Genomic DNA, 23242 nt, shown 5'->3' with positions numbered 1-23242 from the left:
TCCCTATCAGGAATCAGCTGGACAGTAGCTTTGAACTATGTAACAACTTAGGACAGTTTTTTGTGGACAAAGTCTCTAAGGTGTATGAACTATTTAAGATTAACCATAACACCAAGATTTCATCTAATTATCCTAATCCGGATCTAGGTACACTAAACCCTAAAACGGGATTCTGTTTTATGGTTCCTTCAGTAGAACAGATTTGTCAGGTAGTAAAAACCATTAGATCCGGAAATCCAACTGACCCATGCCCGCCTAAAATATTGCACCTGTTCCCAGAGATACTTAGCGAACAGCTATATGGCTTGTTCTCTGAGATAATCCAGTCAGGGATTTTCCCAGATGCCTGGAAAATTGCATCAGTCATCCCACTTAAAAAAAAAAAGTAATTTGGACTCCAAGGAACCCAGCAGCTACCGGCCAATTTCCAGAATACCCTTCCCAGCTAAAGTACTGGAGAAGCTGATCAACAAACAACTGAAGGATTTAATAGCATCTAGAAATCACCTGGATCAATCACAATACAGGTTTAGGGAGCAGCACGGAACTGAGACAGCTTTGGTCATGGCAGCTGAGGGTCTCAGGAGCATTCTGGACGCAGGAGGGAAGGCCGCCCTGATCCTATTAGATCTATCGGCGGCCTTCGACACTGTGAACCATGAGATCTTCCTGGCCCGTCTGGATGAATTGGGGGTCAATCAATCAATCAATCAATCAAGACATTTGTAAAGCGCGCTACTCACCCGGAGGGTCTCAAGGCGCTAGGGGGAGGGGGGTCCGCTACTGCTCGAACAGCCAGGTCTTGAGTTGCTTCCTGAAGGAGAGGTGGTCTTGGGTCAGGCGGAGGTGGATGGGGAGGGAGTTCCAAGTCTTGGCTGCCAGGTAGGAGAAGGATCTTCCTCCCATGGTGGCTCTTCGGATGCGTGGAACGGTGGCGAGGGCGTGGCTGGTCGATCGTAGTTGGCGTGTGGGAGTGTAGAAGGTCAGGCGGTTGTTGAGGTATCTGGGGCCCAGGTCGTGGAGGGCTTTGGGTGCGTGGGTGAGGAGTCGGAACGTGATACTCTTGCTGACGGGGAGCCAGTGCAGGTCTCTCAGGTGACCGGAGATATGGCTGTGTCGGGGGATGTCAAGGATGAGTCGCGCGGAGGCGTTCTTTTCTGTAGTTTGGCTGTGGTTCCGGTGTAGAGGGTGTTTCCGTAGTCCAGTCGGCTGGTGACGAGAGCCTGGGTGACCGTCTTTCTGGTTTCGGTGGGGATCCATCGGAAGATCTTTCGGAGCATGCGTAGGATGTTGAAACATGATGATGAGACGGCGTTGACTTGTCTGGTCATCGAGAGGGAGGAGTCCAGGATGAAGCCTAGGTTGCGTGCGTGGTCCGTAGGTTTGGGTGCGCTGCCCAGGGCGGGGGGCCACCAGGAGTCGTCCCAGGCGGAGGGTGATGATCCCAGGATGAGGACTTCCGTCTTGTCTGAGTTCAGTTTCAGGCGGCTGTTCATCATCCACTCGGCTACGTCTTTCATCCCTTCGTGTAGGTTGGTTCTGGCGGTGGCTGGGACGTTGGTGAGGGAGAGGATCAGCTGAGTGTCGTCGGCGTAGGAGATGATGTTGAGGTTGTGTTGGCGTGCGATGGCTACGAGGGGGCTCATGTAGACGTTGAAGAGGGTGGGGCTGAGTGATGATCCTTGCGGGACGCCGCAGATGACTTCGGTGGCCTCGGATCTGAACGGGGGGAGGCGGACTCTCTGGGTTCTTCTGGCGAGGAACGAGATGATCCAATCTAGAGCCCTCTCTTGGATTCCGATGTTGCTGAGGCGCTGTACTAGGGTGCGGTGGCAGACAGTGTCGAACGCTGCGGAGAGGTCCAGGAGGATGAGGGCCGCTGTTTCCCCGTTGTCGAGCAGGGCTCGGATGTCGTCAGTGGCTGCGATGAGGGCGGTCTCGGTGCTGTGGTTGGCTCGGAAGCCGGACTGCGAGTGGTCGAGGGATCCGTTTGTCTCGAGGAAGGCGGCAAGCTGTCTGTTGAAAGACCTGCACTGGCTGCCAGTGGACAAAAGGATAACATTCAAGACTCTGTTCGTATGCTGATGTCTTCCTTTTTAAGGGATAGAACCTTTTCAGTTCTTCTGGGAGAATTCGCTTCTAATCCCTTTAAGGCACCATGTGGCGTGCCTCAGGGCTCGGCCTTGAGCCCCACTCTTTTCAACGTTTACGTTGCTCCCCTGGCCTCGATCATCAGAAAGTGTGGGTTCTTACCGGTCTCGTACGCTGACGACACCCAAATAGTGGTGTCAGTATCTGGCAACATAGATGAAACGGCAGACCGCTTCAGGGACTGCATGATGCAAGTAAATCAATGGATGCAGTGTAACTGTTTAAAGCTGAACGGCGATAAAACAGAGGTCATGCTTCTGGGCACTAATGCAGATTTCTGGTCCCCCAAATGGTGGCCTGACAATCTGGGCGATTGCCCAATTCCAGTAGGTAAAGTTAAAAATCTCGGATTTATATTCTATGACAAACTGACCTTTAACGCCCAGACCAGTAATCTGTCTTCTTCCATCTGGTACATATTAAAAATGATCAGAAGAATATGCTCGTTTATCCCCTTTGACTCACGGAAAACAGTGGTCACGGTGCTCGCCCTGTCTAGATTGGACTATGGCAACGCTTTATATACAGGGATTCAAACCCAATATTTAACCAAACTGCAACGTCTCCAGAACGCAGCAGCAAGACTAGTGCTAAACATTCCCAGATCCGAATCCGTCTCCCATAGACTGAAAGACCTGCACTGGCTGCCAGTGGACAAAAGGATAACATTCAAGTCCCTGTGCCTGGCAGATAAGGCACTCCATGGCTCAGGACCACAATTCCTGAGAACTCACTTCAAATGGTATGTCCCAGCTAGAAGCCTGAGATCCACTAACACAAAACTCGTCCAAGTACCCAAGTTCAAACAGGCTAGGTGGGGAGGAAGAATCTTCCTGCTGAGGACAACCAAGCTATGGAACCTTCTACCTATCAATATAAAAAGTAGCCCGTCGCTTCCGGCCTTCAGAAAGGCAGTCAAAACATGGTTGTACCCCTGTTAAGCTAGTATTGCATCCCTGCAGTAACCTGAAGCGTATCTAACAGTAGCGCCAAGACGGCTTCGGTCATTCGCGCGCTTTACAAGCTTATAAATCAAATCAATCAAATCAAATCAACCTCTCTGCTGCTGACCAGACTGATGACAATTGTTGGACTTGGCCCTTTTTGGCAGGTTCACCCCTGAACTTTTTGCCTCAAGCTCTGACATGGTGGTAGTCATTTTAGGTCTCTGCGCACTTTAGCACTGTGGCCCAGTGTAAAGTGATTGCGCTCTCTGAGTGCATGTGGTGAGATTGGCCTGCCCTCCCATAGGAATGCATGGGGGATATGTGTGTCCATGGTAATTCCTGGTATGAGAGGAGTGCAGGGTCGAGTTTAGTATGTGCGGACTTGTGAGAATAAATGCTGCGCAATGGTGTGCGCAGATTTATGGTGACTGGTGGAGAAGTGCCACTTTTAGAAGTTGGCATGTCTGTGTGCTATGTGTCTGCCTGTCTGATGTGGAGTGCATGTCTGGCTTGTGATTGACAGGAGCTGAGAGGGCTGGGGATTCCAGGAGCCAGGGTGAGTCTGCCCAGTGGTGAATAGAGAGATCTGCACGCAGATGGGAGGGAGGAGTTGCACCTGGGACCTGAATAGGGCTGTGCCTTCCCTCCACAATGCTGGCTCCGCCCCCTTTGGTGCGTCTGAGCACCTAGCCCCCACCTGACAAAGGAGAGAGGAGCTGAGCACAACAAAGTGCTCCAAAACTCCCCTAAACCAGTTATGACTGGTACCCCCCAAGCCCTGTGCTGTGACAAAGGAAAAGGGCATATAAATATAGGGGCTGTGATCCCATGAAAGTTGTTCAGTGTTCCTGCTCTGTTCCTGACGGAGAGGGGGGGTGGGGGGGGGGGGGCTTGCTGCTGCTGGGGCCCAGGAGGGACCGCCATGGGGGCTGCCTCCCTGCTGGAGGGCCCTGTGTGCTGGCCCTGGGCCCAGCTCTGCCTCTGAAACCTCTCCTGGACTTTTCCTGAAGGAGCTGTGGCTCCTAGCACCTGGTGAGAGCTTTATTTCTTTGTCTAAAGAGCAGAGCGCTTTATTTTTTCTGTGGAGGAGCGCTTCTGTTTTTCCATGGCAGCGCTGGGCTGCGATCATCCTCGAGGGAATCCCGACGTAGGGATTCCCCCGCTTTTGCTAATTTCATAGCGGGTGCCCACCCCGCGTCATGGGCGCCTTGGATTTGTTCTATTCAGCGGGTGCCCACCCAGCTCATTGGCCGTCACGGCGGGTGCCCACCGCGCCGGTATCTTTATACAGAGCGGAAGCCCACCCTGCGTTTCACCGCCGCGACCCGAGCGAATAATGGCCGCCGACCAGGAAGCCAGGCAAAGTTTGCCTGCTTCTGGGCGGGGCCGGTGGCAGGAGCGGAAGAAGTGCAGGTGGAAGAGAGGACGGGAGCCTACCCCGCCTCCCCCAGCATCGCGGCAAAATCCCGGGTCCCAGGAGGGGGCCTGGGTGAAGAGAGACAGCGGCCGAGGCCGCCGATGGCAGCGCGGGGCTCCCAGGAGTGAAGGGAAGCCCCGCGCCGCGAGAGAAGTGCTGCCGGTCCCAGCGAAGCCAAGAGGAGACCGGAGCAGCACAGCATGGAGAGCCCGGTGAGTAGGGGCTCCTCCGTTTCGGATGCCGATCGAGGCACCAGCTAGAGGGTTAGTTCCTGAGCGGCCCGCTTGGCAGAGGGCCGCTCCAACGTTGGCCATGTGTGTTTTTCGAGCCCATGGGGCTCCAACATGAGGGCACAGAGGTGCCCAGGCCCCATAGCCCCATTTCTCCCAGCTGCCCCTCTCGCAGAGGGCAGCTGCACCTCGAGGGCATGCTTTGTTTAAAGCGCCAGTGCACTTCCAACGAGGGGGAAATTTTTGCCATTTTCCCTACAATGGGGGCCAATTTAATTTAAAAGTCCCAGTGGGGCCCTGAGGGCACAGGGGTGCCAGGGCCCCTTTTCCTGCTTCACAGTTGCGCCGCACCAGCGCGGGCAGCTGCTACGATGGGGCATGTTATGTAAGGAGTCCCTGAGAGGGACAGAAGTGGCACAGAGGTACCAGGCCTTCACAGCTGCCCAGCAAGTAGTGGGCAGCTGCTCCGTTTAGGCCCTCATTGGATATTCCCAGCTGCCCAGCAAGTAGTGGGCAGCTGCAACGTTTAGGTCTGCGCAGTTGCGCACCCTTGACTTCCGCTGCCTTGGCAGCGCGCCCTGACTCTTGGGACATAGGGCATTTGAGCCCCTTTGGGATGGCCAGTTGGCCAGGGGGACTGGGAGGTTTGTAGGGGGCCAGGCCCTAATGTGATTTATGCCTACTATGGTCTTTTGAGGAGAATATGCGCTAAATGTGATTTATGGTGCTAGGAAATGTGATTCATGTAGTATGATTTACGCACCCTGTTTTGGTTACCTCTAAATGTGGTTTTTATGATGGAGGTTGTTTTGCATAAAAAGGTTTATGCTAGTAAGATTATGTTCCACCCTGTGCTTTATGCCCCTAATGTGAGTTATGCTTAGGAGGTTAGGATCTAATGCGTTTTAGACTTATGAGAGAATTGCATAATGTGTTTATGCTGGTGAGGTTGGCGCAGAGTGTATTCGCGCCTAATGTGATACTGTGCATAATGTGGTTTATGTTACAGGCTGATGCTGAGGACAGTGGCTACCAGTAGTTACTGGTTGTGTTCTAGGTTTATGATATGTTCTGCATTTACTAAGTTCACTTTGTGATGGTTCTGACAGAGGCCCAGTTGGCCCTGTCAGGTGTAAATAATCCCTTGTAAATATGACCTAGTGCCAGGTGGCACCATGTATATTATGTGATTACTATTCTAATGTGTTATGAGAATACAAAGGCTATTTTTGATATAACCTTGTGTGGAGTTCCTTTTTTAGTGTGCCTAGCATGTTGTTGCTGTGTGCATGTGCAAATGCTTTACACATTGCCACCGGGATAAGCCTGACTGCTCGTGCCAAGCTACCAAGGGGGTGAGCAGGTGTTATCTTTGGCGTGTAACTCCCTTGCCCTGACTAGAGTGGTGGTCTCTGCCTTGCTTTGCCGCAAGCCTTAGCCAACCAGAGATCCCATTTCTAACAACAATGATCAGGATCTGGACAACCCAGCTTCACTAGATGAGGATGATGAGGATGAGCACAATGCTCCCCTCTTTGTCCCTCCAGGAAGAGTTGAGAGTAGGGTTAGAAGGGATAGATCTCGCTCAAGGGAGTCTGTCCAGTCTACCTCTTCTGTAGGGACCTCTATTTCTTCTCACAGAGGGAGGGAAACCTCCCAGGAGAGGAGAGAGAGCTGCTGAAGTATGAGCAAGCCCAGCTTCACCTCAGTAAACAGCAGATGGTCCTAGATAAAGAAGCCCTAGAGCTCTACAGAGCTAGAAAAAAGGAAGGACTAAAGTCCCTTGGTAGCAGCAACCTTCCTAGACATAGGGAGAGGTCTTATGACCATAGAAACCTAAGTAAGATTGTTCCTCCCTACCAGAGTGGGGATGACATCCACAAATGGATAACTGCCTTGGAGAGGGGCTGTAAAGTACAGAGGGTCCCCCAAGGACAGTGGGCAGCAATCTTATGGCTCTCCTTTGCAGACAAATGTAGAGATAAGCTCCTCACTGTAAGAGAAGAGGATGCTGATGATTACCAGGTCTTGAAAAGTGCACTGATAGATGGGTTTGGCCTAACCACTGAACAATACATGTTAAAGTTCAGGGATACCCAAAAGTCACAACATCAAGACTGGGTGGACTTTTTTGACTGTTCTGCTAAGGCTCTGGAAGGTTGGTTATTGGGCAGTAAGGTGTGTGACTTCACAGGATTGTACAATCTGATAATGAGGGAGGAGATTTGTAATAACTGTCAAAATCAGCTGTTGCACCAGTACCTTATAGACTCTGATCTGACCTCTCCCCAAGAATTAGGAAAGAAGGCAGACAAATGGGTCAGAACCAGGATGAGGCAGAAGGTACAGAACCAAGGTGGTGACCCTAAGAAGCAAGATTCTAAGAACTCTGACAGGGGTGGGGACAAGGGTAAAGACCAGAAGTCTTCACAAGGGCCCCAAAAATCTTCTTCAGGTGGGGATTCACAGTCTAACAAAGGGAAAGGCCAAAAGAAACCATGGTGCAAAGTCTGTAAGCAAAGGACACACTGGACCAGGGATTGCACCAAGTCCAAAGAGAATACTCCAGCCCCCACCAATGCCCCTAAGGCACCTGCTCCCCCTAGTGCAGTTACAATTGGTGGTGGGAGTACACAAGCCAAGGGTTTAGTAGGGTTGACCCAGGGTACTGAGTTGGGCTCTGGCCTAGTCCGAGAAACCACTCAGGCTGTTCTTCTCTGTGATGGGGGCATGGATATGACCCCCTCTGTGAGTCCCAGTAACTTGGGCAAGTACAGGCAACAGCCTTTAATCAATGGAGTACAGGCTTTGGATTCAGGGACACAGGAGCAAGTGCCACTATGGTGACAAAAGATCTTGTGGATCCTGGGCAGATTATACTTGGTGAAATGCACCAAGTGACCAATGTTAGCAATGTCAGAACAGACCATTCTCTGGCAGTTGTTAACTTCTCCTAGGGAGGGGTAACTGGTCTTAAGAAGGTTGTGGTGAGTGCAAACCTACCAGTCGAATGCTTGCTTGGCCATGATCAAGAGACTTTAGCTTGGGTAGAAGTAGAGTTCGGCACTCATGCAGAAATGCTGGGCATCCCTGCAGATGTGTTTGCTGTGACCAGGTCACAGGCCAAAATGTCTGAAACTGAACAGGCCTTGGATTCTGGAACAATGGACCAAGTGCCATCCAAGAGGAGGAGCAGAAGGGTTAAGGCAGAGCCTTCCCCCCTGTCTCAGAAGGAGGATCAGTCTCTTGAGGGAGATGATCACAATCCTGAAGAAGGAACTGTCCCAGAGGAGCTTGAGCCTGATCAGGTTGAGTTCTTGTGGACAGGGGGCCCTTCCAGGGCAGATCTGAGCCAGGAGCAGCAGAGCTGCCCCTCTCTTGAACCCCTCAGACAGCAAGCTGCTGCTGGGAATGCTAGTGGTCCCCATAAGGTGTATTGGGATGATGGACTCCTGTATTCAGAGTGTAGAGACCCCATGCCTGGTGCCACCAGGAGGTTGGTTATACCTCTGAGGTTCAGGGGCTTCCTATTGACCCTAGCCCATGATATCCCTTTAGCAGGGCACCTGGGCCAGAACAAGACTTGGGACAGACTTCTCCCTCACTCTCACTGGCCCCACATGTCTGAAGACACAAAGGAGTGTTGTTGCTCCTGTGTAACCTGCCAAGCCAGTGGCAAAGCAGGTGGCACTACAAAGGCCCCCCTGATACCACTACCTGTGGTGGGGGTGCCCTTTGAAAGGGTGGGGATTGACATTGTTGGTCTCATGGATCCCCAAACAGCATCTGGGCACAGATGTATGCTGGTGGTAGTGGATCATGCTACCAGGTACCCAGAAGCTATTCCCCTTAGGACCACTACAGCACCTGTGGTGGCAAGAGCCATCTTGGGAATTTTCTCAAGAATGGGCTTTCCGAAGGAGGTAGTATCAGACAGAGGTACCAACTTTATGTCTGGTTACTTAAGAGCAATGTGGAAGGAGTGTGGAGTGACTTACAAGTTCGCCACACCCTATCACCCACAATGCAATGGTTTGGTTGAAAGGTTCAACAAAACCTTAAAGGGCATGATTAAAGGGCTCCCAGAAAAGCTCAGGCGAAGATGGGACATTCTCTTGCCCTGCCTTTTGTTTGCATACAGGGAGCTGCCACAAAAGGGGGTTGGCTACAGCCCCTTTGAACTTTTGTTTGGTCACCCTGCCAGGGGTCCATTGTGTTTGGTGAAGGAAGGATGGGGGTTACCGCTCAAGCCCCCAAAGCAAGACATAGTGGACTATGTACTTGGTCTCCGCTCCAGGATGGCAGCGTACATGAAAAAGGCAACTAAAAACCTTGAGGCTAGCCAGGAACTGCAAAAAAGCCTGGCATGACCAAAAGGCTGTACTGACTGTTTACCAGCCAGGACAGAAAGTGTGGGTGTTGGAGCCTGTGGCCCCAGCAGCTCTCCAAGACAAATGGAGTAGACCCCACACTATTGTTGAACAGAATGGAGAGGTTACTTACTTAGTAGACCTAGGAACTCCCAGGAGTCCCCACAGGGTTCTCCATGTCAACAGGCTAAAGCCATATGTAGACAGGGCTGACATGGGCTTGCTCATGGCTACTGATGAGGGACAGGAGGAAGAGAGTGACCCACTCCCTGACCTCCTCTCACAGAACCCTGATGATGGGTCAGTTGATGGTGTGGCCTTGGCAGGCAGCCTCACTGCCCAGCAGCAAACTGATTGCAGACAGGTGCTCAATCAGTTCAGAAACATGTTTTCTCTGACTCCAAGTCAGACTACCTGGTGCACTCATGAAGTGGACACTGGGGACAGTCTGCCTGTTAAAAATAAGATTTATAGGCAACCTGACCATGTCAGGGACTGTATCAGGATAGAAGTCCAGAAAATGTTGGATTTTGGAGTTATTGAACCCTCAGATAGCCCTTGGGCTAGTCCAGTGGTCCTTGTGCCAAAACCTCACACCAGTGGTGGGAAAAGAGAGATGAGGTTTTGTGTGGACTACAGGGGTCTCAATTCAGTCACGAGGACTGATGCCCATCCAATTCCAAGGGCAGATGAGCTTATAGATACTTTGGCCTCGGCCAAGTACCTTAGCACATTTGACTTGACAGCTGGCTACTGGCAGATCAGACTAGCTGATGATGCAAAGCCAAAAACGGCATTTTCGACCCCAAGTGGGCATTACCAATTGGTGGTGATGCCCTTTGTTTTGAAGAATGCACCTGCCACTTTCCAAAGGTTGGTGAATACAGCTCTCACAGGTCTGGAAGCCTACAGTGCAGCTTATCTAGATGATATTGCTGTCTTTAGCTCCACCTGGGAGGATCACCTGGTCCACCTAAGGAATGTTTTGGGGGCCCTGCAAAGGGAAGGCCTCACTATCAAGGCCACCAAGTGCCAGATAGGGCAGAGTCAGGTTGTGTACCTGGGCCACCTTGTAGGTGGAGGCCAGGTTCAACCACTGCAGAGCAACATCCAGACCATCATGGACTGGGTTGCTCCAACCACCTAGACTCAGGTTAGAGCCTTCTTAGGCCTGACTGGGTACTATAGGAGATTTGTCAAGGGGTATGGATCAATAGTGACACCCCTGAATGACTTAACTTCTAAGAAAATGCCCAAAAAGGTTCAGTGGACAGCTAGCTGTCAAAAGGAATTTGATGACCTGAAGCAGGCCATGTGCACTGCTCCCATTCTGCAGAGTCCTGATTACTCCAAGAAGTTCATTGTCCAAACAGATGCATCTGAATTGGGGGTAGGGGCTGTACTGTCGCAATTGAATGATGAAGGTCAGGATCAGCCAGTAGCTTTCATAAGCAGAAGGCTGACCCCTAGAGAGAAACGTTGGTCAGCCATTGAGAGGCAGGCCTTTGCTGTGGTTTGGGCTCTGAAGAAGTAGAGGCCATACTTGTTTGGTACTCACTTCCTTGTTCAGACAGACCATAAACCCCTCTTATGGCTAAAACAAATGAAGGGTGAAAACCCCAAACTGCTTAGGTGGTCCATTTCCCTACAGGGGATGGACTTTACAGTGGAACATAGACCTGGGAGTAACCATGCCAATGCAGATGGACTCTCTAGGTATTTCCACTTAGAACATGAAGACTCAACTTGTCATGGTTAGTTTAATGTCCCTGCGTTGGGGGGGGGGGGGGGTAGGGTTGTGTAGGAGAGTCAGATCTGCTTCACATGGGTTCCCCCACTTTTTGCTGGTGTTTCCCTGTTTTTCGACCTTGGTCTGGCTGTGGCCCTGCTAATCAGGAGCACAGCCTAGCTGCTTCCTCTCAAAAATGGTATCCATGAACATTAGGTACATCTCTAATTGGGTTCTTGGAGTGCCTTATAAGTCCCTAGTATATGGTATACTATGTACCCAGGGCATAGGTACCTCAGAGGCCTACTAGGGGCTGCAGCATGTATTATGCCACCCCTGGGAAGCACTCCAAAGTGACACCACATGTCTGCTATTGCAGCCTGGGTAAGGTGGTGCATGCACCCCTTACTGTGGTATAGGCTACCTATATCACTACCATTGCACACACATATAAAACCTATAAGTCACTCCTATGGCAGGCCTTAACAATCCTGAAGGCAGAGTGCTTGGTGGCGGGGGTAGCATTCCACCCTTCTAGAGGGAGAGACATGTTCACACTGGTCTACCCGGTAAAGACTTTCTAGAGCCCTGGCATCACAAAATGGATGCCACTGCCACAGACACAGGTCTGGCCTCCTGCTGCTGATCAAAACTCCAGCAGGGGTGGCCTAGACAATAGGTTTCCTGTCACAGGGAGATATAATTACCTCCCCAGACAGGCAGATGTGTATTGGGAGTGGGCGGGAGCACTCTCTGGTGCTTTGAAGTACTGCACTGGGGGCACACTTGGTGTCCCTGGGCATAGTCCAGTTCAAACCGATTGCAGGGGCTACCTCCCCTGCTCTGGCGCGAAACTGGACAAAGGAAATGGGTGTAACCACCCCTCTTTCCAAACTCTCCCATAGGTGGGTCGCCAGAGTATGTCCAACCCCCTATCTTAGTATAAGTATAGTTACCCAGTCCTTGAGACTTTGGATTACCCTGGACGAAACTCTGTAACATATATCCTGGACCTTCGACGTTCTATTTCGACTACAAGACTGAAGAAATCTCCCTTTGGGTCAAGGAGTGATTCCCCTGCTTGGCAGGCACCAAAGAAGCAACTGTCCAGTCTACAACTGCTCGAGGTTCCTTCGCGATCGCTACCCCATTGGCTAGTGGGTCCCCACGAAGGCAACTCCTTTTCTGCTTGGGTTTTCCTGGTAGCTCCAGACGTGCCCTGATTTACCCTCGCTGGGTGAGTCCCTCAGACCTTGCTGGTCTGCACCGACGTCCTTCTTCTATTTCCACTTGACTTGCCGTTGCCAAGGCTTGTTGGGTCCATTCTGGTCGCCGACACCGCAGCACTCGACAGACTTCGTGGGACAGCTCGAATCCAGCTCCTGGTCATCGTCAACGCCTCCTGGACCTTGTGGCTGAAGAGTCAAGACACCCGTCAACTCACCTGAAGCTCCCGATATATGTGGGCATTGGACTATCGTGCCCTGGTCACTGGTAAGTGACCCAGACTCTGTCCCCTCTGCTTTCAGGTTCCTTCCATCCTCGATCCACGCTTGGATCTCTTCGGACACTTCTCCTTTTCACGGCAGCAGCACTTCTTTGCCAGCTTCCATTGAAAACGACGCCGCGACCCGACACCAAAAGACACCTATGCACCCAGCTTCCCTGGGTGAGGTAACACAAGTACTCCGGTGCTCCTGTGGGTGTTGGCCCTAGACATCTCTAAGTCCAAAAGGGTTTGCTTGTAGTCGTCCTCTAAGTGTCCTTAACTTGTAATTTTCCAACCGCGACTTTTCCCATAGAAGTTTACGACGAATCGCACCGGTGTTCTCACACTGCACGCATCCCCCGTGGGCCCCGTACGTCACTACCTTGGGTGGTTCCTTGGAGTCCAAGCGCTTCTAAAAGCTCTAGGCCTTGTGTCTAGTTCAGTCATGGTTCTTATACCACTTTATTGGTATATGGTTTGGTACGCCCCTAGGACCCAAACGTGTATTTGTGCTTTTACTGTTGAATACTGACTTGTAGCTTAAGTACTTCGAACTGTAGCCTCATAAAGAGACTAGAGGGTTGTGTTTTATCTTAAATACATATATTTTGAATATATACCTGGTGTGGTTGTCCTTTCATTTGGTCATTCAAGAGATTATAGATTGGTAAAACAAGTTGCTTTACATTCCTTCAAGACTTAGCCTGAAGGCTGCTCTCCATAGCTACCACTAGGATAGCTTTCAATAAAGGTTGTCTTTAACCTATCACCATAAGGGGTTGTTTGGACTGGTACACGGTGCCCACTTTAATTAGTGGACAGCATATACCAGGCCAACTTCTCACAAAAGCCTTTGAGGCTCACCGCCAAGTGTTGCTGTTCCTGCTAGGGGCAAGTGAGAAGCACCTCCACCCAGAGAAGACTTTGTTTATGACCTCCGAGAGCACAAAGCCTCTCACCCGCATGAGGTAAAAAACCTGTCTGGTGGTGGCTGACTGGCAGGGACCAGTCAACCAAAACACTAGAAGTCAGTTGTTTTTCAGGGGGCATCTCTAAGATGCCCTCTGAGTGCATTTTATAATAAATCTATCACTGGCATCGGTGTGAGTTTATTACATTGAGTAGTTTGAGACCATGTAAAGCCATTATGGAGTTGTGGAGTTCGTGTTGACACACTCCCAGCCCAAGCACTCAAAATGGCTTATCTGCACTTACAATGTCTTGAGAATGGCACAGACACTGTAGGGGCATATTGCTCATGCAGCTATGCTCTCACCCATGGTATGGTGCACCCTGCCTTAGGGCTGTGAGGCATGGTAGAGCGGTGACTTACCCATGCCACACAGCAGTGTTGGTGAGCATGGCACACAGGGATGTGTGCCATGTCGACTCCTCAGTTTGGTCTGCACCAAAACACGCAGTCTGCAATGGCAGTGTGTGGGTGTCAAGGTGAGGGGTCTCTGAAGGTGGCATAATACATGCTGCAGCCCTCAGAGGCCCAGTCTGGTCGCAGGGACCTTGGAACCAGGGGTACCTTTTACAAGGGACTTACATGTGGTCCAGAGGTTTTCCAATTGTGCAAACAAAGGTACAGTTTGGGAAAGAACACAGGTGCTGGGGCCTGGTAAGCAGGGTCCCAGCACACACTCACTCAAGTTAACACCAGGTCTCTGGCAACATGTTAGGGTGTAACCATGCAACAAGGGGCACTTTCCTATAGATACTCTCCATCTTGAAGTGCCTGTAGACAAGCCAATGATTGAAATCGCTCAAATTTAGGACTAACTTGTTTCCCCCATCCCTTTTTTTGCTCTAAGAATATGTTGCTGCAGAAGTTGTTAGGGTGGGGCTTGCAGCTAGCAGCAGCTCATTCCTGAAGCAGCTCCTCAATCTCTGAATCTATAATTACTGCATCATGATGGGAAAAAGACAGTTGAGCTGGGACCTTGTCCTGAAACAGGATTTGATAAGACTCTAATTTTGAAACCCTGGACTGTCTCCAAGACCCAAGCATCATGTGGCAATAGCATCCAATTGTGAATAAACAAGCTCACTCTGCCCACCAGACTGACCTGCGACATGTCGTCAAGCCTTATCTAGTTCTCAATCTAATGCGTACCTCCATATCAAAATTCTTTCTTAGTCTGGCTGGAGTGGGGGTATTCCGCAACTGCCAGGGCAAAGACCCAATCTGATGACCTGGGATGAATGATGTCCTCTGGATCAAAATAGAACGGATTCTCCAGTGGAGGGGGTGGGGACGGGAGGAACATCAAGCTGGAGAAGAGCAGGAGCGGATACTATGCTTGAGGAGCGGGGGCAGGCAGCAGTGAGGGGGGCTTTAGGGGTCGCGGGGGGAATACATTAGAAAAAAACTTACCTGCAACCGTTCCAATCGCGCTCTTCTGCTCCTCTTCAGGAAGGCACAGGCTCCCAGAATGCCCTGTAGCCAATCCTGAAGATGTTCTCGCACAGAGAGCATCTTCATGATTAGCCCTCAATTCACACTCCAGGACATACCGTGAGTCTGTGCCTGCTCTGTCCAACCCCGCTGCGTTGCTCGATTTTAGAGAGCTTTCACTGCGCATGATGGTTTGGTCGGCCTGAGACTGCCAGCCAAATCATCGTGCACAGTAATGGGAGTGCACTATCACTCCCCTTAGTGCCAGTCACGACTCAGCAGGAAAGGAAAAACAAGCATTAGGTCTTGCCTTTGGAATAAGTATTTAGCCATGCAGCACATTATCCTGGGTGCTACAACATCTACAGTTACTTCTTCTGCCACTGGTGATTGGCCATGTTGTAGCTAGGAGCAGTGCAGCCTGTGGGCCCTGAGCATGAAAGCAATGCCATTAATTTGTCCCTAAACATTCCGTTCAATGATAGCACTGGTCACATTTCATTACTGTTTCTGTTCTGGCTTCCTCTGAATAAGTCCAGCTGGTCGTATTAACAACAATGCACATGCATAACTTAAAGGAGGACGTCCTTTGTTGTCCCCAAATTCAAGCATTGCTCCCGCTGTTTAGGTGTTTTAAGACAAAGCTTAGGACAGTGTTGTAACCGAAAGGCAGAGTCCTTCCTGACTTTGTTATGCAAACAACCCTCACAAATGTATAACGATCATAGACACGTTTTGCCCTTTGGGGACATTTCGGGGTGATATTACTCTCCTTTTAACAGTAAATGTAATTATAGAGATGCCCTGTGTCAAATAATTAGTGCTTTAAGAAAAATTTCGAAAATATTGTCTGGCCGATAACGTGCTTGAAGTAAATGAAGCATTCCTACGATTGTTCACGTGCTTGAAATGAAGATGACCTCCGCTGACCTCGTCCACCCCCTCCCCTTTGTACTGCGATCCTTACCCCTCCCGCTCTTTACAGCGTTTCCCTCGGGGGGGCCCAGTCTACATCACAGGGGCTTTACTGTCCTGTAGAAAGGGGGCGGGGTTGCAGCAGTAACCTCGAGTCTTTCTTCACAACCTTGAGGCGTTATCTCATGTTCCACGTGTCCCCGGGGATGGGGCAGTGGGAGGCCAGGGGCAAATGCTGCCTGGTGCATGTTTGTTTTCAGCCCTCGGAAGCAGAACATTTTCTCAGCAGACCCAATAAAAAAACAAGCATTTGCAATGCAATTGGCCTCGCTCTTGGGACCTTATATGTATTTAGCTATGCAGCACATTAGCCTGGGTGCTGAAACATCTACTGTTCCTTAACATGGAAGGAAAGTAAGCACCAAACTGCGTGACACGCCAGGTATGGGAACACATGGAGAGAAATATTGCCTTTCAGCAGGAAATGGGATAGTCCAAAGCTCTGTTTTTAATATAAAATGAGGGCCTTCGGTGGTGATATCCCTGAACATACAAGATAAAAAAATATATATTGTTGTCTACGTGTGCACAGCACAGAGCAAGGAACAAGTATTTCAAGGGGGGGGGGGGCATAGCACGTGGGAGAGAGCAACCAAACATGTACTCTCTCATGGAGTGCGCAAACAGTGCTTGAAATGGAAAAATAGAAGTTGCTGGTTTCTGAGAAGTGTCGGTACTCTCCAATTAAAAGTATAAAATTTTTCTTGATAACTGCAGGTACTCTCCTGAAACATAAGTTTTTAATTGATTCCTGACATGTCTGCTTTTTTACCAAAATGTACACATAACATGCACCTACTTCACTGTGCTAAAATAATTTCAAAAAACCACAAAGATGTCTATTTAGTCAACCAATAAATCTCACGAGTACTGCACGAGCCAACATTCCGGACCTCTGAGCAAATTTCTTGCAGGCAGCGATGGATAAACATAGTAACAGAGCATAGCTTTTCGTAGAAAGATGACCACACTGGCATTTGAGATGTAAACAAGTGACAAACTTCACTCCCTCTATAGTAACCTAGTAGAGTTCTTTGCCGAAAGAGGACACCGTGAAATTTCAGATGTAAAGATGTGCAACACTACCATCACTGTATAGTAAGCAGGAAGAGCTGGCAACAGAAAGAAGGCCACTGCAGGATTTCAGATGTAAACCTGTGCAACACCACAATCTATGCATAGTTACAGGTTAGAGCTGTCAGCAGATATGACAACATCGGTATTTCAGATGTAAACATCTGCAAAACCACAATCCGTGCACACTAACCCATGAACTATACAGGTAGATCGCACTAACATTTCAGATAAAAATATGTGTATATGTGTAACACCACAGCCCGTGCATAGCAGCCGAGTACAGCTCTCTGCATAAAGATGACACCCTGATATTTCAGATGTAAACAAAGTATTGAAACGTTTTTTAGATGCAAGCATGTGCAACACCACAGCCTGTGCATAGTAAAAGAGTACAGCTATATGACACCCTTATAATTCAGATGCAAACACGTGCAACAACACAATCCCTGTATAGTAACATAAGAGTTGGCTGCAGACAGATGACCCCACCAGTGTTTCAGATGTAAATATGTGTAACACCACATCCCGTGTATAGTATACAGCTCACCGCAGAAAGATGACACCCTGATATATCAAATGTAAACACATGTAACACCACACTCCCTGTATAGCAACCTAGAGAAGCTGGCAGCAGAAAGATGACCACACCAGTATTTCAGATGTAAGCATGTGCAAAACCACGGACAGAGACTAAGGAGAAAAGCAGCATGAGGCAAAAGGAAGGAGACTGAGGTGAAGAGCAGCGCGAGGCACAAGGATGGAGACTGAGGAGAAGAGCAGCGCGAGTCACAAGGAAGGAGACTGAGGAGAAGAGCAGCGTGAGGCACAAGGAAGGAGACTGAGGAGAAGAGCAGCTTGAGGCACAAGGAAGGAGACTGAGGAGAAGAGCAGCGCGAGGCACAAGGACAGAGACTGAGGAGAAGAGCAGCGCGAGGCACAAGGACGGAGACTGAGGAGAACAGCAGCGCGAGGCACAAGGACAGAGACTGAGGAGAAGAGCAGTGCGAGGCACAAGGATGGAGACTGAGGAGAAGAGCAGCGTGAGGCACAAGGACGGAGACAGAGGAGAAGAGTAGCGTGAGGCACAAGGAAGGAGAGCGAGAAGAGCAGCGTGAGCTGCATTCTAAACATCTTAGAGGTCCATCGGGGGATTTATGTCACACTAGCTGTGAAAACCCAGGCAGACTAAGGAACACTATGTTGGTCGACTGTTTGCGACAGTAAGGGACCCATGGCTGTATAAAGAACAGTGTGCACTGGAAGGCCCTTTAAATAATGGTGTTGCCTACCTAATGTAAATCACTATCGTAGATACTGAAGACAAATTGTTTCTGTGAAGTAGTGCTATGCACAATGTTATTATAGCAGCATGCAGGGTAATTTGATCTAAAATGTTTTTTCAAAAGATGGCTACACTTACCAATTACTAATGTCCAGCATTTATTTTAAAAAAAGAGGAAAACTCACCTCTCATCCGCTAACCTTGTCTTTTTGGCCTCGCTGGTGCCCATTGGCTGCTCCTCTGAAGGCTCGGGGGCTTTAGGAGTGGCCACCTTAACTGTGTGTCAAGAGAAATAAATACTGTTAAAAAGGGGCTGCAACAGCTTAGACAATACAGTACTGGACCTTTTAGCACCTAGCACAGTAGAACAAAACTCAAAATACTGAATACTGTAGTTCAACAAATACCCACAATGGGTTTGTCACAAATATTTTGTATACATCTCAGAAGATTAATCTCAGCAATTATTACGATCCCATAATTTCAACAGTACAGAATACTTTAGGTTTTGTCTATGGACTTCAGAGTTTTATATAGATAGCAAGCAGTCATGCATTGATTTTTCCATTTTTTAGTGTTTTGATAGCGCAGCTAAGGAGAGGGATCAAGTGAAGGTGCAAATCAATGGTAATTCTGAGATTCCACAAAGCATACAATGGTCAATTATGCCCCAAGATGGCAGTAAGGCCAATGAAGAAAAGATTGATTTAAAAAGTTTCTTTTAAAGTAAAAGCTGGCAATGCAGGACTGTCACTGAACAGCTCACCAAGTGAGAAATGTTCGAACAACTTGGGGGGGGGGGGGGGGGGGGCGGGAGGTTAAATAAATACAGTACCATTTTTCAAATACGTTGTTTGTGCAATCCCTACATAGTGATAATTTATGAACGGGCTAAAAAACGTTTTCAATATAACGCTATATACATAAGGGAAGCTTAGCCCCTACACGCCAAGGGAGTTGGCATCCACTCAAGTAAGCGCCTTTAAAAAATAAACACACAAGCCCTATGCGTACCTATATCCATTACACTACTGGGGAAGAAGGGTCAGGGATTACTTTTACAACTTATATTTGCGGCTTTATCATTTGGGGCCCAGGCAAGAATGAAAGTGGCATAAGTGATACTATCAAAATCAGCTTAGCAGAAAACACTTTAGAATAGGGTAACGCTTAATGTGCGTTTCACTTTTGAATAACTACACGATTTGTACCGCTTGAAACGCAAATTAACACTTTCAAATTCGTAAAGGGGAACATATGTGCCACCAGAATGCTACACTGGTAACTTGGCTGAGTTCATGGTTTGTGTTTTTCTACACAAATTATGGTGGAGAAACACGAGCATGTTACCTGCTGGCAGCTCGTCTTCTGCATCACTGAAGTTGTAGACATATCTGCCAAGGTTCCAGATTGCTATGTGTGAGTCTTTCATAATTTCAGTCTAATTATGAGTGACATATCATCGTCTAGGAGTGACACTTTCTCGCAAGCAAAATCACGCAATAAAGACGAAGGAAACATATAAATACAAGAAATTACACCCATATGATTGAGGGGAAACGCTAAGAAGAACTTGAAACAGGTGCAAAACAACTGATGTTTGCAGTATGCATATTAACCCTATGCGCTAGTTTATGGAGAGTCAAAACTGCTACTAGACTAGTAACTCTCCAGCAGGAGCTTTAACCCTCATGTCTATGTCCATCACCCCGTCTCCCAGCTCAGCCGCAGGTGCGGCTGAATCACAAATAAGAAAAGGATCTCTGTGGCTAAAGCAATAACCCACTGAGCTGACTACGTAAAATACAGTTCCTGATGTCAAGGTACACGAGTCTCCAGAAGGAGCTTTTACACCCAAGCACACCACCACATCTCCCAGCTCAGCCGCAGATGTGGCTGGAAAACAACAAGTATGAAAAGGATTGCCATGGCCCATGGCTAAAGCAAAAACCCTCGGAGCTGCCTCCATAAAATACAGTTTGTGATGTTGTAATGTGAAGGTACACATTCTTTGGTGCAGTCATGTTATCTGTATGCACTATTATATGGTGAGAAACAATTCATACCTGCCACTCACAGCCGGCAGCCAAGGCGCGGAGGGGCAGATTTATGTTGCACTTGCGCCACTTTTGCGCCGCCGTTGCGTCACTTTTGTGACGCAGCAGCGGCGCAAATCCTGCGCCATGGTGCGGGGTATTTACAAAGTGACGCATCTGGGAGATGCGTCACGTTGTAAAGCCCTGCACCACATGTAGGCGTTCCAGGGCAGGTGGGGGCGTTCCGACGCAGGAACGCCTCCTAAAAGTGGCTGAGTGAAATCTACAAGATTTCACTCAGTCACTTTTAGGGCCATGCTGCATCAAAACCCTGCGCCTGCTTGAGGCAGGCGTAAGGATTGACGCAGCATTGTAAAGATAGGGCCCCCCAGAGCATTGCTGGAGCTGCGTCGCGCTTGCGACGCAACTCCAACAATGCGCCACTTTTACGGCACAGATGCGTCACGCATCTGTGCCGTTTTTGCCCCATGGTGCGCCGCATTATAAATGCGGCGCATCCATGGTGGCGCAGCTGTGGCGCATAATAACTGGCGCATCCCTGCTGATATGCAGGGATGCGCCAGTTATTATAAATCTGCCCCGAAGTGTTTAGCAAAAACGAGTCAACCTGAATTTTAAAATGAGCTCTAAGTGGTCCACCCGGGTCGGCGCACTGCTACCTGCAGCCCAGCTTCTCAGGCACGGGCTCAGATGAGCTGCGTAAGTAATGAGTTAATACACCAACTCATGCACTTGACAGCCACGGGCATTGATTGGGGGCAAGATAGGGATCGTGTTCACTATCCTTCTGCTCGCCAGCATCCTTTTCCTTGCTATCCTTGGAGCGGGTCTTCCGCCTGGAAAGGAGATAACGTTCAAATTCACCAAAAAAGCCCAGCTATCAGACTGTACAATCACCAAAAAGAGATGACAGCAGAGCTCCAGCAAGCTGTTAGATAATGGCCGGGCGCTGCGTGTGGCACAATTCTAAAAGTGAAAGCGCAATGAGCTCCAGCAAGCTCTTTAAACAAGCATTTGCAATGCAATAGGTCTCGCATTTACGAGAGTTTGAGCTATTGGCATTGTAAATGACTATGCCTTTTATTTATCTTTTTTCAGAACTACTCATAAATAAAAGGCATTGTCATTTACAATGCCAATAGCTTAAACTCTTGCAAATGCAAGTCCTATTGCATTACAAAACCGTTTGGGTTTAGGAGCGAGCGTGTCCTGCCTTTTCCTGCCTGCAGCAGGATGGACAAGGCTATTTGAGAAAATAGTGCTCGGAGGCTGTAATTAAAGCCTACCGAGTAACAACACACGTAACAGGGGATATCCTTATGGGAGGTTACAATCTGAGAAAAGGCGGTACTTAGGAAGGACTACTAAGCCTTTTAACCAATGAAAAGCCACAGTTTAAAATGGACAATGACACAAGTCAATTAAAAATATGGTCTGAGAGTGGGCGGAGCTTGACATCCATACCTAAACACAGCATGCCTCGCAGAGCAGGGCATGCGCTGCCTGGGCTTCACCTAAAAATGAATTCTAATTCTGCAAGGAAGTGAGCTTTTGTTAAAAATAAAATGTTTTTGTGTGTGTGTGTGCGTGTGTGTTGAGATATGTTTTAGCCCTTAGAACATTATAGATCAATATACAATTTGAAGATTGCTGAGGTAAGCCGTATTTGTATTGTAGCATAGGGTATTTGACCAGCGTATTGCTCTTTTCGAGAGGGAAGATGTTATCACTTTTTATCATTTGTTTTATGAAAGGTACTTGCAAGATGCCAGATTCTGCCAGATTCTGCAACACACAGGTTGGAATATGCATATGCCTCTAACATGGTGACAGAGTGCCGAATCTCAGTAGAAATTAACCTACAAAGGCTATTACTAGCTATGATTGTAGGTCATTGGCAGTGTGAAATTATACTTTTCTCCTTGGGGAAAGAACATTTGAGACAAAATCGATAGGAATAGGTCTACCGTTGCCCTCTAATTAAACAATGCAACCCTGAAGCCTAACACATATCCCACAGTGTATCTTTGCCTTTTTTTACTTCATATTTCCCTAACTGGAAATACTGATCATAGAGAAGGGAGGGGGCAGTTCACAGAACAGTCGGTTCTTCTGCAAACTGACTGTTTGCCCCGCATTTTTAAAAACCTCCTGTCTCAATCATATTAATGGCTGCAGCCACTGTGACGGTGGCCTGGGTGGGACAGTTGACTTCCATTGCTGTGTTTGCATTCCCTGAATGTCAACTTGTGTTTTTAAAAACCATCCTGCTTCTTTGAAAGGGACGTCCAGGAAAGACATTAGGGGATCTGGCAGAGAGCATGAAGTGGTCCTAGGAACACTGTCTGCTCCTTCAAAGACCACTGCCACTGTTTCTAAAGGAAAAGCTTCATTAGTACACCTTCCGAATGACATTCACAGAGTGAGAAGCAGCATCATTATTTAATGTCCCGCCACCTCCCATAAAAAATTTACTAAAACTGCTTAAATCACGTATTTATTAGTTTTCACATACTTTTGCTGAGAAAAGTACCAACTGTATTTCACTGTTGCAATTCAATTCAGTGTATTAAAAATATGTTCTTTGTAAACGCGAAGCAAAGTAATCATTTTTTATTTTACAACAAAAAATCAGCAATACATTTTACGGTTCACATGTATCGCTTGGGACTTCCCACCTTCCATTGTGAATTCTGATACTTCAAATACAGAGACAACATTTTGAGGAAGTTAGCCTACCTTGACGGTTGATCTTAATAGAGGGAAACCGAGAGGGGAGCTGAAAAGTTAAAACTAACCACTAAGAAGCAACATTTTTGAAATGTTAAAAGAGGGTCTGATCACTAGTTGGCAAGCTCTGATAATTCAAAAACCTTTGTCCATTTTGAAGAAGCTTGAATACTAAGATGAATGCTAGGATGGGGGGGAAGAATGAATGGATGGATAGATGGATTATTGATTGGATGGAAGGTTCGACAGATGAGAGGGTGAATGGTCAGATATAGACGAGTGAATAGATGAATGGGTTAAAGAATGAATGGACACATGAATATATTGATGGGTGGATGAAAGGATGGATGTATAGATGTTGATGAGTGGATGGAAAGGTGCAAGGAT

The 23242-nt window shown here is 48.4% G+C and overlaps 1 protein-coding gene across 4 annotated transcripts in view; it reads right to left on the bottom strand.

Annotated features, from left to right (window-relative positions):
• LOC146871394 (26S proteasome regulatory subunit 8) overlaps positions 1 to 23242 on the bottom strand; it is a 368112-nt gene that overhangs the window by 331527 nt on the left and 13343 nt on the right. For all 4 annotated transcript variants that reach the window (XM_085651032.1, XM_085651030.1, XM_085651037.1 and 1 more), the window contains exon 2: positions 18254 to 18344. The gene's annotated coding sequence lies outside the window, so the exon portion shown is untranslated. The remainder of the gene's footprint in view (positions 1 to 18253; positions 18345 to 23242) is intronic.

Source organism: Triturus cristatus, chromosome 1_1, assembly GCF_964204655.1.
Source record: "Triturus cristatus chromosome 1_1, aTriCri1.1, whole genome shotgun sequence".
NCBI classification, from domain to species: Eukaryota; Metazoa; Chordata; class Amphibia; order Caudata; family Salamandridae; genus Triturus; species Triturus cristatus.
The sequence above is the reverse complement of the archived record's forward strand: the minus strand, read 5'-3'. Positions and strand labels throughout refer to the sequence as shown.